The sequence below is a fragment of the Podarcis erhardii genome (genome assembly GCF_964252035.2).
Source record: "Podarcis erhardii genome assembly, chromosome: 5".
In the NCBI taxonomy this organism is placed as follows: domain Eukaryota; kingdom Metazoa; phylum Chordata; class Lepidosauria; order Squamata; family Lacertidae; genus Podarcis; species Podarcis erhardii.
In genome coordinates this window covers 27,905,452-27,919,602 of record NC_138509.1, presented here as the reverse complement: position 1 = coordinate 27,919,602, position 14,151 = coordinate 27,905,452, and the positions used below count along the sequence as shown (strand labels likewise).

The window sequence follows — 14,151 nt, the reverse complement described above, 5'->3', positions numbered from 1 at the left end:
GTTTTATTTGCAGCTGCATAGCTGTATAGCTGGGTCCTGAGTTCCAAAGTATAGGTGCTGCTACATTAAAAGATTGATTTCTTGCAATTTGCAATGTGACTGAAGTGGTTGTGTGGGCATATATGGGGAGGGTCGGGGGTCCCTATAGATTCATGTCAGAGTTGTTGCTGATAACCTCAAGGGAAATTACCTTCCCCGCTCCCCAGCTTCCACCAGTAGGAAACTCCACTGGATCAGAGCCTCTTCTGAAAACAGAAGTACCGGTACGCCTTTTATTCACAGTGGGCCAATAGCATAGATCTATTATAAAAAGTACCGTAGCAGATGCACTCAGCTTCACAATAAACATAATTTGCAGTTCTTATGCTGAAACACTTTTACAGTCCACATGTCTCCACCAAGTTACAGGTATTGTTGTTCAGGCAGTATCTTAATACCTAATCTTGTTGGCACCAGAATACTCCGAGATACTGAAAACTCAATAGAAATAAATTGGACTCCAAGACCCATTTTCCAGGTTACATTTCACCCTCTAAATAGAGTTAACTCATTTCCTTGGAAGACTGAAAAGCACAAATTTCATTTTTATGTACATTTCTGCATGCTGATGATTTTTCCAATAGCAGTACCAAAACCAGCACACAACTCAGAATATAATTAACTCAGTTCTTTTGATTTAAGTGGAAATTAGAGTGACTTTCCATTTGTCTCTTCCTTTTAATGTATGGCGCTACTGTGACCTCTCTTGTTATGACGGGTGCCAAACCAAGCAAACATGGGCAAAATATTTATTTAGTGTGCAGTTAATAGAGCTGCGTAGGGATTTACTGAGGAAATTGGCTAGCGGAGCATAACAGGCTCAAGAAGGAATGAATTATTAGTAGACGATACACTTTGTTCCCTGTTCAAATCATTCAGGTCTGAAGTTTATGAAGTTTGTAAATAAAGATTGGAAGTGGACTAAAGCTGCCTGAATTAAATATTTAAACTAGAATTAAATTAGAAATTTAACCCACCCTATCCCTGAGGGCTCTAAGTAAATGTTTTACGGTTGTTTTTGTCAAGTATGCAAAATGTCAATACTGCTTCAATGTCCTAGATAATGTTTGCTTATAGAAAGTGGCTTTGTTGCATGTTATATTGGATTGCATGAAGTGAATATTGCTTTTTATATAGCGGACAGATGAAGAATCAGAAGTTCTTTACTTTCTGAATCTTATTTTTCTATCTTTCTCATTTAACCTCTTTTCTACTCTTTTTAAAACTTCTTTCTTTTTCTTTCTCTCTTTCCCCCCCCCCCGCCCCTTTTGTGCTTTTATTTATCTAGATAAAAGTATTGGTTTGGTTTAAAACAAGGGAAAAGATAATAAGTTTTGGATTTTTCTCTATAAAGCTTGCCCTCAGTTCCTCTTGACTGTTTGGAAATGTTCAAGGGACACATAGTTTTCTAGAGAAATCAATCTTCCGTACATGGTTTTCATTTTAAAAAACCTTATTGTATAAAAGACAGGCTGTAACCCTATTCCCCCTCCTCTAAGTTGGCATTTCAAGGGCTATAGGATACAATGTACCCTCCTCTTTGAAGTAATAAAGAGAATTCTGATGATGTACATACACACCTGCTGCCATGGAAACATCTGCAGCCCTGGCCCAACAGATGAGATGGCAGAGGGCCTTTGCGGTAGTGGCACTCCCCCTGTGGAACACCCTCCCATCAGATGTCAAGGAAATAAACAACTATCTGACTTTTAGAAGACATCTGAAGGCAGTCCTGTTGAGGGAAGTTTTCCATGCTTGATGTTTTATCGCTTTATTATTATTATTATTATTATTATTCTGTTGGGAGCCACCCAGAGTGGCTGGGGAAACCCAGCCAGACGGGCGGGATATATATGTATGTATGAATGAATGATGGTTGTTGTTGTTGTTTTTGTTGTTATGCTGGAGCTCCAGAATCAGTTAAGGTTTAGGGTGCACAGTTTCTGATAAAACAGTTCAAATGCCTTTGGTTTTCCTTGGAATGGGTTTTGCTCACACTCGGAACCAGTTCACTTGTGCACATAAATCACTCAATTTCTGAAAGCAGCTTCACAGCAGAGGCCCATTCTAAATACTGTACTCGCCGTGGGGATTGACACCTCCAGTAAATTATTCCTGAGTAAAATTATTCCTACCCAGTGGCGGCTGGTCACTTGACAAAACTACTAGAAAAGAGTGTGGGGCAATCAAGGGAGGGAGGAAAATTCTCAGGGGTACCTTTGTGTTTGTTAGGAGCAGCAGTTGAGGAAGGAGGACCGCAGTCAACAACCTACAAGTGCAAGATTGCCAACTCCTGTATTATTCCCCACCTTGTCTTTTCCTGAATATCACCTTTTAGTGGCTGGTGAAACTTTATTCAGAGAAGTATACCAATGTTGTTTATCTCAACAAATTCATTACCCCCCCCCCCAAAAAAATGCCAACATTTTTACCAAAATAAAAGAGGCCTTGGCATTTTACATGTGGAAAGCCACCCTGAAAGTCTCGGCCTCCTAGGAGGGGGAAACGCTTTAAACTGAGCTTTAAATCCTATTGCCAAAAGATCACAGAGTAAACACCACACATTAGATAACAAGTCATGTCAGCATGCCCAGCAATCTCAAGAAGTTTATTTTTAATCACAAAGCACAGAACATGAAATGTGAAGCCAACGAAATAAATAAGATTGTTAGATTAGGAAAAGGGAAAAGAAAGATGGGGACAAGATGACTAGCTATTTCCACCTTTATTGGTGTGGGTGGGTGGGGTGTGAACCATCAACCTTCCCAAACCCCAAAACTCGAAGGGCTGGAAAGGGGTTAGTTTAACCTCCGGTTTGCTAGTAAAACTGAATTACTGTGTCGAGAAATGATGCATGTCTAAAAAGTGTGTCACCAACATGAGAAGCTTGGAAAGCTCTACCTTACAGGTCTCTGATAGGATTTGCAACATAAAGCTGTCAAGGACACTGCCTGCAGATTCCTGTGAGCTCTAGTTTTGTTTGTTTTGTTAAGGGAGAGCAACTTAGAATTTTTACAAACTTAAATTGTGTTTAACTTTGAACAAAATTCTTCTGTTGTACTTTAACAAAAAAAAAATCCAGATCCTGCCACAGGCAACATTCTGGATGGGCTTACTCTCTGCAAAGTTCATGGACCTAGAAGAACATAGAGATATAGAAGAAGACCACTATGCAAGATCAGGCTTCAAAAATTACAAATCACATGAGGATATCTGAGGGGTTTTTACTCTCCTTTCGGTTCAAGGAAACCCTATCAGGCATGGCCAAACTTGGTCCTCCAGCTGTTTTGGGACTGCAACTCCCATCATCCCTAGCTAACAGGACCAGTCATCAGGGATGATGGGAATTGTAGTCCCAAAACAGCTGGCAGGCCAAGGCTTATTCCATATTATTTTACTTTTGCTCTGAATATCCATACATGGTTATTGTCCTGAGTTTCAAACTTTTAAAACAACTAAATTATCCAGTATCCTTTAACCTGTTACATGCATTGCTGAAACAGGTTTATTTTAATCTGTAATGCACTCTCAGGATTTGATTTAAAAATACTGGATGGGATCAATGCATATTACTAAGTAGCTGTAGTGCAATTCCAAGTAATGAAATAAGCAGGTGTCTGCTGCAATAACCTGTGAATTATCAGGCTATGTAAGTCAGAACACTACAGAGTCAAACCAGTCAGCAAGCAGAGAGCCTTTGGACAGCTCTGCCTCCCTTTCCAGATGGTCTTTCCATCTGCTGCAAGCAATTCAATAACCCTAGCTTCTGCCTCTTTCCCAATAATTAAGAACACCTGAAAGAGAATTTAGTACAGTGCTATATGTCTCAAAATATTTTGCATACTATCAAGGCGCTACTGCTAACTCTGTGGGGCACAATCCATTGAGAGGTTCTCTCATGAGCACCCCATTAAAATTAATGGAAGCTGTGGAGCAGTTGGTTCACATCAGTTTTGCTCTAAGATATTTCAAACAGCCCTGTAAAACCAATGAACAGTTAATCTTGCAGTTTTCCTAACCATGTAAGAGTAAACACAACTACAGTGAAGTTTCCATTTCAACATGGGATTGTGAGTGCAAGTAGAATATTCCTCTTCAACCAGGCCTTTGGCTGATTGACATCTGATGCCCTTTTAAATGTGTTGCGGGAGGGGAGATTAGTTTTTGATCTTATTTTATCTATTTTGTGTTTTATATATTGTAATTTTATGCTGTGAACCACCCTGAGATCTATAGATGTAGGGTGGTATACAAATTGTAATAATAATAATAATATTTGCCTGGATCTCTATCCTTTTACTTGAATACCTCCAGATCTCAAAAGAAAAGAGGTGCCATATTCTCAAAGACTTGCTTTCATGGAGTCACTTCACTTTTAAATAATACTTGCCTAGTGTTTAAGATAAATTATTACTTTAATATCCAAGCAACTGAGTCACACAAAGCTTATTTACTACCTCAGCAAATTAGTCACCAAACTGACAGAAGGCATCTTATTATTTTGCATTTTGATCTGACTGAGAACAGAGCCTTCCCTTTAGACACACAAACTGGAGATAGCTGTTTGTCATTCCACTTTTTACAGGAAGAAGGGCATTTGCAAACAAATGCCTACGTCATGACGAACATCCCGAGTGTCTCCAAACCTGATGGGTTTCTGATGAGAAAGAGATGGAAGCTTGGGTGAAGTAGGAAAGCAAATCAGCTACAATAACCAGAGAGTCCATGAACACAGCCATGTGGCAGCTCAAACCACAGCTTGATAAACTTCTTATTGCTGCCCACCAGGGACCGCAGCTATCAAGCTTCTGGCAATCTATAATATAGAGCTGGTGGGCTGCATTCAACTCAGGCTGTCAGAGGTTTTGGAGGTCTGGGCTAGATAAAAGTGAAGGTTGATTGGAAGGATATGAGCTCAAGCTGCAGGTGTGGTAACAACTTATTTCCAAGATATATCACAAGCAAGTCTGACCAGGATAATGAGAGCGTGTGCAGAAATGTCACTATGATGAAACCAGATTCATGGTGTGACAGGTGTGTAGTGTGATTAGTTGAGTTCTCTTCATGTGTTATGCCCTCACATAAATACACTCCAGTGAAGGGCAGAGGGGTACTCCCTCACTCCAGCCCATTGCCAATCTTGTGCCCCATCACATATTGAGGACTGAACATCTGCAGCAGGGAGTCTGCTCTACTCACATAGGATCCCTGTGTGACTTAGTGTCAGTCTGCATTTCTTAGTACAGAAAGTATTGGTCTGATGTGTAGAGATCTTTCCTGTTTTGCCTAGTTCAAGAGAGTTCTGGAAGGTTTCTTGTCCATGTGAAAGAAGGTTGTTGTTTGGGTTATTCCTTCTGAGAAGCTGAGTGCAGCTGGTTTAAACTGGTTCTGTTATCTTTCTGTCAAGATCATGCTGACTAGAATAGTCAGGCCAGAAGGAGCCTGGGTTTCACTTACTTTCCCTTTCTATCTTTTTGTTCTGGTGTGGTGTTCTGTATATAGTGTTAAGGTTTCATCTTATTATAAGTTCTTGTTAGTAATGTAAGTGTGCTGCAATTGGATTTCTTATGGACTGTGCCAATCCTGAATGTATTGGATTTGTGACCATTATGCTCATTTGCCCTCAGTAGCAGTAAAGCTCTGCTGGATGAAGTACAATTGCCTCTGGTCTATTTTTTGGGAACTCTGCAACGTGTTTAAGTTTTTCCTCCACACTACCGACACTTAAAACCCTGGAAGATCAGAGCTCTAAATTGCACTGGTAGCTTACTTGAATAGAAAATATTCCCCTCTGATGGATTGCAACCCTCAGTATGTAGACGGCTGGAGGACTGGTATCCATGATATAAGAAAGCGAGACCAGGAGAACACCTCTGATCTCTTCCCTCACTCACATGAAAGGGGAAGCTTATAGTTTAATCACTTGGTCACATTGAACTTAAATGTATCTGAGTGTGGTCAGAAGTTTTCTGTTGTGTTCTTTGAGAAAAAGTTCTTGCCTAGCTTCCTGACTGGAGGTATGTAATCTAAGACTTCCATGGAAGGCTGCTTGTAGAGTTGAAGGGAGATGGGAAGGATTTCTCTCAATATTCTCTGTACCTTGTACCTTGCAGTAAATTCCTGTGCTAATCCTGTTTTTGCAGTTGTGGCATTTAGCAAACAATGGCTGTTTACTAACTCTGGCAGGTCAAGAGTCCATTTCCTGCCTTGCCAGTTAGCAAGAAATGTAGCTGTTTGCAAATCTAACCAGCCTTGCTAAGAAGGCCTTTCCTGCCTCGCGTTTCCTGCTTTGCATGCAAAAGATAAGAAAAGGCACGTACAAGCAGGAGGGGAGGGGGAAGTGCTTAGCTAGCAGAAAGACACGTATGAGGAATGTTTAGCAAGCAGTATAGATGTGTTTAGTAAGCAATATAGATGTGCCATATAAGGGAATAAGTTGAACATTTGCCAGCTGATTAGGGAAGTTTGAGGAAGGAATGGGAGGGGGGGAAATGCTCAAAAGGTATAAGAAGGCTTGCTGAAATGTATTTCTTCGCAGCCAGTCTTTCAGGAGGTATCCTGCTGGTTGTCTCTGTGCACAGATTGCAATAAACTCTTTTCTCCAAAGAAGAAGTTGCTTTCCTGGTACTTTTGTTCCCTCCATGGTCCAGGGGATGGCGAGGCTGATGGATCCCTAGGTAAATAAGGCTTCATTTCTTTGGGGGCTCGTCCGGGATAAGCCCCCTCCCCAATACAGACCGGAGGGCCAGGCTCAACCAAGGTGAACAGCTCAGCAGCGTTTGCAGGCTCCCGTGCACACCCCACCTGTTTCGTGGGGGGAGCCAGCCACACTGTTCTGGAGTGGAGACATCTTGTTGAGGGAGAAAGAGAGGACGGCGCCGAGGGGACAGGTCCGCAGCGGAAAAAGGTAAGCCCGACGGAAAGGGCAGGAGGCTTGATCAACCTCCCCTGGCCGTGGCAATAAAAGTGCCGCCAGGAGAAGGGAACTGGCCGTGTGCCGCCAGTAAGGTTAAATAAAAGGGAAACAGAGGGGAAATTATATTGATGTGATTTGTATGTTGTGTGTTGCATGTCAGATACTCCGGTGATTGAATTGTCAAGTGTGGGCCGGGGTATTAGTGCCCCTTGGCCGAGCGATTGCAGGGTTGTGCATTTCTTGGCAGCGAGAGCTCGTTCAAGTCACAACCTGAAGTGTGTGGAGTGTGAAAGAATTTATAACCCGGTTAGGAGCGGAGTATCTGAAAAATGGGGTCTGGGGCAAGCCAATGTAGTCCCCTGGAATGCTTTTTAAACAACTGGAAGGCAGCTACAAAACATGATGATTGGGGAATTAAATTGAGAGAACGGAGAATGAAGACATTGTGTGAAGTTGATTGGCCCTTACAAGAAGTTAATTGGCCCTCGGAAGGGAGCTTTGATTTGCAGCTAATCAGCCCATTATACCAAAATATCTTGAATGTCCACCCAGACCAGATCCCTTATATTTCTACTTGGAAAACCAATGTAGAAAAGAACCCACCGTGGTTGAAAGCCTGCCGAGGCAACACCCCACAAAGTACAGTTTGTGCAGTTCGACCGGCAGGGAAGTCAGAAAGGCCCCCAGTGATACCAGACCCAGAAGAAGAGGAGGGAGGAATTATTAAACCACCTCCACCCTATGCTCCACCAACTGCCCCTCAGGCAAATCCACCAGACCCAGGTCCCCAGGCACTGGGAGGAGCTGGCCCCCAGCCTGAATCCTCCAAGATTGATGAATCAGATGAAGAAGATGATGATGAGGAATTTTTAAAGGGATTAATTGAACTAGCAAAGAAAGGAAAAGGGTGGACTCAGTATCAGTCGTTGAGATTGCAATGGTATGTACAACCCTATGCAGAAGAAGTGGATGTTGGTCCCCACTTGTTGGCCGCAGCAGAATGTCTCCCAACACAAGGGAAGAAAGTGGCAGAAAGAGTGGGGAAGGCAGTGAAAAGTGTGACCCTCCATAGGGCACATAAAGCACAGGAGAAGGGCGCGGCCAGAGTGATGCCTCTCCGCAGAGTGTATGACCCTCCGGCCCCCGCGGGACCTGATGGGGTGGTGCCCAATAGAACTTATACAGTTCAACATGTCCCCTTCTCTAGTGCAGATGTTTGTAATTGGAGGAACCAAAACCCTTCATTTGAAGAAAACCCTGCCAAAATCATTAAGCTGTTTGAGGGAATTTTCAAAACCTACAATCCCACTTTTGATGATGTGCAATATTTGATGGATGCCCTGCTAACTACAGAGGAGGTTAGGCGAATTCATGCTGAAGCCCGAGCACTCATGAGAACGCAGGAGACCGGGTCTAATTGGGTGGCCATGTTGCCCTTAGCATTGCTCAGGGTCCGCAGTCTCCCGTCAAAGCGGACCCACTTGTCACCCTTTGAGGTTTTGTTTGGGAGACCAGTCCCATATGTTATAATGTTAACTCCATATGCTAGCCAAGATATGCAATTGAATAACTATGTGCAGTCACTCTCCCAAGTTCTCTCCTGTTTCCACAGGTGGACCCAGGCTCACAACCCCTGTGTGTTGGCTGAATCAGTTCGAGCCAGGTGATGAAGTGTGGGTAAAAGATTGGGCACGGACGCAGCTACAACCGTGCTGGAAGGGACCTTATACCGTCCTGCTCTCCACACCCACAGCCGTGAAAGTTGCCGGCATCACCCCTTGGGTCCACCACACCAAAGTGAAAAGAGCCGCTATAGATTGGACTGTGCAATTAAATCCCGATCAACCCCTTCGGCTGACCATCTCCAGACCCTCCGCTGACGACCGCTCTGCTGATATCACACCGGAAGCTGATATCTCTACGCACAGCTGAAGAATTGGATGGGAGGGGCGCCCGCAGGCAGCGTCCCCAACGTGAAAACCCGTGCCGGGACTAATCCAGGAAGTCCACCAGGACATTTAATACTTTCATAAGGACTTTCTCTTTTCTTTTCTTTTTTCGTTATCTGCTCTATGCCCCACAGCCCTGACCCCACTGAGCCATACCGCCCTTACTGGCCTGCTGGCCTCTGCTATGACTGGTTCGTCTTGCCGGTGGTAAGAGATGGCGTGCTCATTGGCTATTGGAAACAGGGGTTTGACGAGGTTACCATATTGAAGCATCCCACTACCCCGTTGTGGCTCTTCTCCCACACCACTATCCAGCACGCGTGGGCAGTGCTCCTACGGGAAGTTGCAGAGACGGTTGAATTCTATCAAGTTCTGGACTGCTCTTGCTGTTGGGGGGGAGTAACCAACTGTCATTCGGGAGGTAGAGCACTGTACCAACCTCATCTGATGGACCAGGTTCTAATCTTAATCCAGGCGTTAGATGGGACGGAACCTATCTTAATGCAAGTGTTGCAGGGGTGGGAGCCTTAACCAGGTGTGCATTGAAATTGCTGAACAAGTGCCAGTAAATTCTGCAGCACCACCTCTGACAATCGTGGTGGCTCGAGCCTCCCAAAATAAGAATTGCCACCCCAGGATTTCAGCCTCCATACGCCCTGGTCAGTAGGGAGGCGGCACGAGAGTTCAATCCACCCAACGGGGTTAGTAGGAAAAGTTGACCCACATAGTGGGAGCATCAGCTCACCGGTGGGCTCTTACCCTTGAGGCTCAACAGGTAATCAAGCACGAATATCAGTGGGCTCTTCAACAATGAGCACACCCCCTGAATATTGGTGGGAGGAACCATGGAGTGACTGGGGATGGTGGATAGGGGTTATTTCAACTGCCCTTGTCACATGGATGTGTCTCTTTTTCTGCTGGCATGAGCGTCATAGGCTCTGCGGGAGACGACAGCCCGATCCTTCTATCCCCTTGATGATCCTCCTAGTATTCCTTGTTCTCATAGTTGCAGGAGACAAGGAAGGTGCTGCACCTGGTGAACATGGACAGATGGGGACTAGGTTATTGAATAAAACATCACGAGGAGAAAATTATAAGATGTGGAAGAATAATATTTATCTCCAAGATATGTTTAAGTTCACCACAATGTTAAATCTCTCCAATTGTTGGCTGTGTATGCACATACCACCTTATGCTAAACGGCCAGGTTTGATGCTACATGGAATTCCCATTGGTAACATCTTCAACATAGAGAGGAGTTTGTGCGTTAGTTCATTCTCATTGCTGTATGTTTATCCCAGATAACAATGTCAGCATCTCGGCCACAATTGACCATATGGAAACAATGATAGCTGAAAACCCGCTAAAAACTACAGAAGGTGATTCATGGAATTGGTTATATTCTTGGCTGCCCGATGGTGGTTGGATCAGGCATATTATGGTATTGATAGCAGGGCCGCTTATAATCCTTTTGCTTTTCTGCTTCTGTATTCCCTGCTTGATGCAATGTATGCAACATATGATGGAAAAGATGATGTCCCGCATGATGGGTCCGCGTGTGATTGCTTTTATGAGAGAATATAGACCCTTACCCCAGAACGAATCTAAGTAATAGATTAGATTGTTCATAAGAAGAGGAGGGAGTGAAGGGAGATGGGAAGGATTTCTCTCAATATTCTCTGTACCTTGTACCTTGCAGTAAATTCCTGTGCTAATCCTGTTTTTGCAGTTGTGGCAGTTAGCAAACAATGGCTGTTTACTAACTCTGGCAGGTCAAGAGTCCATTTCCTGCCTTGCCAGTTAGCAAGAAATGTAGCTGTTTGCAAATCTAACCAGCCTTGCTAAGAAGGCCTTTCCTGCCTCACGTTTCCTGCTTTGCATGCAAAAGATAAGAAAAGGCACGTACAAGCAGGAGGGGAGGGGGAAGTGCTTAGCTAGCAGAAAGACACGTATGAGGAATGTTTAGCAAGCAGTATAGATGTGTTTAGTAAGCAATATAGATGTGCCATATAAGGGAATAAGTTGAACATTTGCCAGCTGATTAGGGAAGTTTGAGGAAGGAATGGGAGGGGGGGAAATGCTCAAAAGGTATAAGAAGGCTTGCTGAAATGTATTTCTTCGCAGCCAGTCTTTCAGGAGGTATCCTGCTGGTTGTCTCTGTGCACAGATTACAATAAACTCTTTTCTCCAAAGAAGAAGTTGCTTTCCTGGTACTTTTGTTCCCTCCATGGTCCAGGGGATGGCGAGGCTGATGGATCCCTAGGTAAATAAGGCTTCAGAGTGATTCTAGTGGAGAGCTGGATAGTACAGTGGTACCTCAGGTTAAGTACTTAATTCGTTCCGGAGGTCCATACTTAACCTGAAACTGTTCTTAACCTGAAGCACCACTTTAGCTAATGGGGCCTCCTGCTGCTGCTGCGCTGCTGGAGCCCGATTTCTGTTCTTATCCTGAAGCAAAGTTCTTAACCTGAAGCACTATTTCTGGCTTAGTGGAGTGTGTAACCTGAAGCATATGTAACCGGAGGTACCATTGCATTTTTGTATTTTAAAAGAATGACGCACCAATTGCCGGAAAAGTAGGAAAGATTATATCCCATCAGCAAAATTCCCCACCTGGTTCTTTTAGCAGATCATCCTTTCAAAATCCATGTGGCATTTCCATTTTAACTGGAAAATATCTGCTCTTAATATCTGCTCTTTCATGCAGCTAAGGCCCAACGGTGTTTTGGGCTCACGTGCTAATGAGCATGCAGGGGGAAAGGAGTCAAGATAAGTGTCTAGCATTTCATCCATCTACAATACCAATTCCCAGGGGGGAAAACAACTACAAGAATTACTGATGTAGAAAGCAGAGACCACCATTTATGACAAGCAGACATTATGTGTGAGCAAAGAGATGTCATTTGTTTCAGAGAGGCAAAATGAAGATTAGCATTGCAATGACACAATGTTCTCTGGAGCAGTTATTGTAGAAAGCATTGATGACAAAATATATTCTAGCTTGCTTTGGCCCTTAGCAGCCATGCCTAGGAGTGACAGGGCAGCCTAATTAATTGTGTTTAAAATGCATAGAGACTGAGGGTTTAAAAAGTCAAGTGAAAATCTTTTCGAACCCAGAAGGAAAGGATTCTGGCCAAGACGTGCTGATTAACCTTCTACAATTGACTGCCAAAGTGAAAAAGGACAACTACCAGTTTATACTCAGCCCTAACAAGTGTAAAAGACCCTCTCATCCCCTGTCACTGGTCCAGGGACAAAGAAAATGAAACCAGGGAGATTTAACCCTGTAAAGGAACAAGTTAGGGTCAAAGAATTGGAGGCAAATGATGGTTTTTTCATCAGTATGGGGAAGCTGGTATGTGAGAGACATTAATACTCAAGTAGGCTGTGTTATATTTCATATTATTGATGTACACTGCTTTGAGAAGCCTGCATAACAGGTAGTGTAGAAACATATAAAGTAATAAATAAATAGTTTAAACCTCCAGCAGAAAACACTTTTTTGCACCCTTCATTTGGTAAGCAGCATTGGCCATGTTAAATACTGGCGGTGGTACATTAATGTTTCTGTTCATGGAAAAAGTTTTCTCCTGCATGAGAGCAAGCAGTATTACCTCTGCTGTGGTCAGGGGTGCCAACTCCTGGTGGCCAAATCCTTTTGGGCCTCCTCCAATATTTGTTTGGAGGGCTGCTTCCAATGTTAAAAAATAAAAGTTGTGCCTGCTTGGAGGAGCCAGGAATGTGGCAGCAGTGCGACTTCAATAGCCAGCGGCTCTTCTTCTTCCTCCTCCTCCTCCTCCTGCCACCACCACCGCTGGGGGCTGCTGCTTCCTCCCTCCTTCCCCTCTGCAGCAGGAGAAGGAGCTGCCAGACATTGAAGCTGTACTGCTGCCGCATTCCTGGCTCCTCCAACCTGATGCAACATTGGGATGTCAGGATATCAGCATGATGCTTGCTTATGTAATTACCCAAGTCCAGCAAACTAGAAATTCCCAAAGGGGAGGACTCCTCCACAGAATCACTGTGGGTGATGATACTGGGCCCCAATAGTAATTTTGCATTGTGGATGTGCTATCATATCACTGATCAGAATGATCAGGGAGAACTTGAGATGACAAATGAAATCTAGGAAGCATCTAAAGAAGAAGAAGAAAACCCCCAAACTGTTATTATCACAGGACCAGCCAATAACTTTTAAAAAGCTTTTTTTAAAAATAAATAAATAAATGAGTGTATGTTAGAGGCCACACAAAAAAACCTCTTGGGAACTGGATATGGCCCACAGTTATTCACCCTTGCTTTAAGCTTGTTCTTTTAGAATACTTTATAAAGTTTCCTGGTCAAACTAGCCTCTGATCTTCCCAGTATGAACTTTGCTTTAAAGGTCTATGACCCAGTACATAGCACATACCTAAAATAGTTTCTGCATTTGATCTGGGGGCATATGCAGACTTCTGTGTTGCATGCCCAGTGCTGTATCAGCAAACATTTGACAAGTGCTTTTTGCCCCTTTTAAAATGTGAAGTAGAGAGAGCAAACCTGGGCAATGCAATGCACACAGGACATCAGTGGGAAACGGACTTAGAAATCCAATAAAATTGTTATCTCTGCGCATGCACACAAGTGAATAGCAAGAAGCAACTTTGGCTCACCCCGGCATCCACCATACAATCGGCAATGAGATAAACTCTTCAGAACTTTTATCCTGTTGAGTAATTGGAACCGAACAGCCAGCTTTAAATTCAGGAAATAGCAGGAACTAAAATGCAACAGCGTGGAACGTAAGACACACAACCCCTGACACCTTTATGCTGGTGATATTTCACTAGGGCAAGCTGAACCTATGAAAATGATGAGTGTCTATAGAGCCAGACCCTATATTAAAAGACCTAGAAGTATGCCCATTCAGGGAGTGGGGGTGACGGAACTCTGCTGTTGTACAGAGAAAGAATAATCTCTGTTCACATGCAGTACTTAAATAGTCCAGAGTAAATGGAATATTAGTAGGAAAGAACATGTAAATAAAACCCCTATTACCTCCTTCTACACCCTTTGTCTTGTACAAAATTAATCAGCACTGCCACAATCATGGTGCCCAAGAACAGGGCTCTCAGCACGTACCAGGTGCATCCTTTGAAGTTGCATTTTACTTGCATTAAGAGTCTCCACAGGAATACTAATTAGTATTCTAATAAATAAAGAGGCAGGAAAGGGAAAAACACCATTAAATAATCATAGTATAGAAGG

General features: G+C 43.4%; 1 long non-coding RNA gene across 1 annotated transcript; it reads left to right on the top strand.

Annotated features, from left to right (window-relative positions):
* The first annotated feature begins 6,610 nt into the window (after positions 1-6,610).
* LOC309342049 lies at positions 6,611-9,881 on the top strand. Its single transcript, XR_014156690.1, has 3 exons — positions 6,611-6,946; positions 8,568-9,159; positions 9,330-9,881. It is a non-coding gene; the product is annotated as an uncharacterized lncRNA (long non-coding RNA).
* The last annotated feature ends 4,270 nt before the right edge of the window (positions 9,882-14,151 follow it).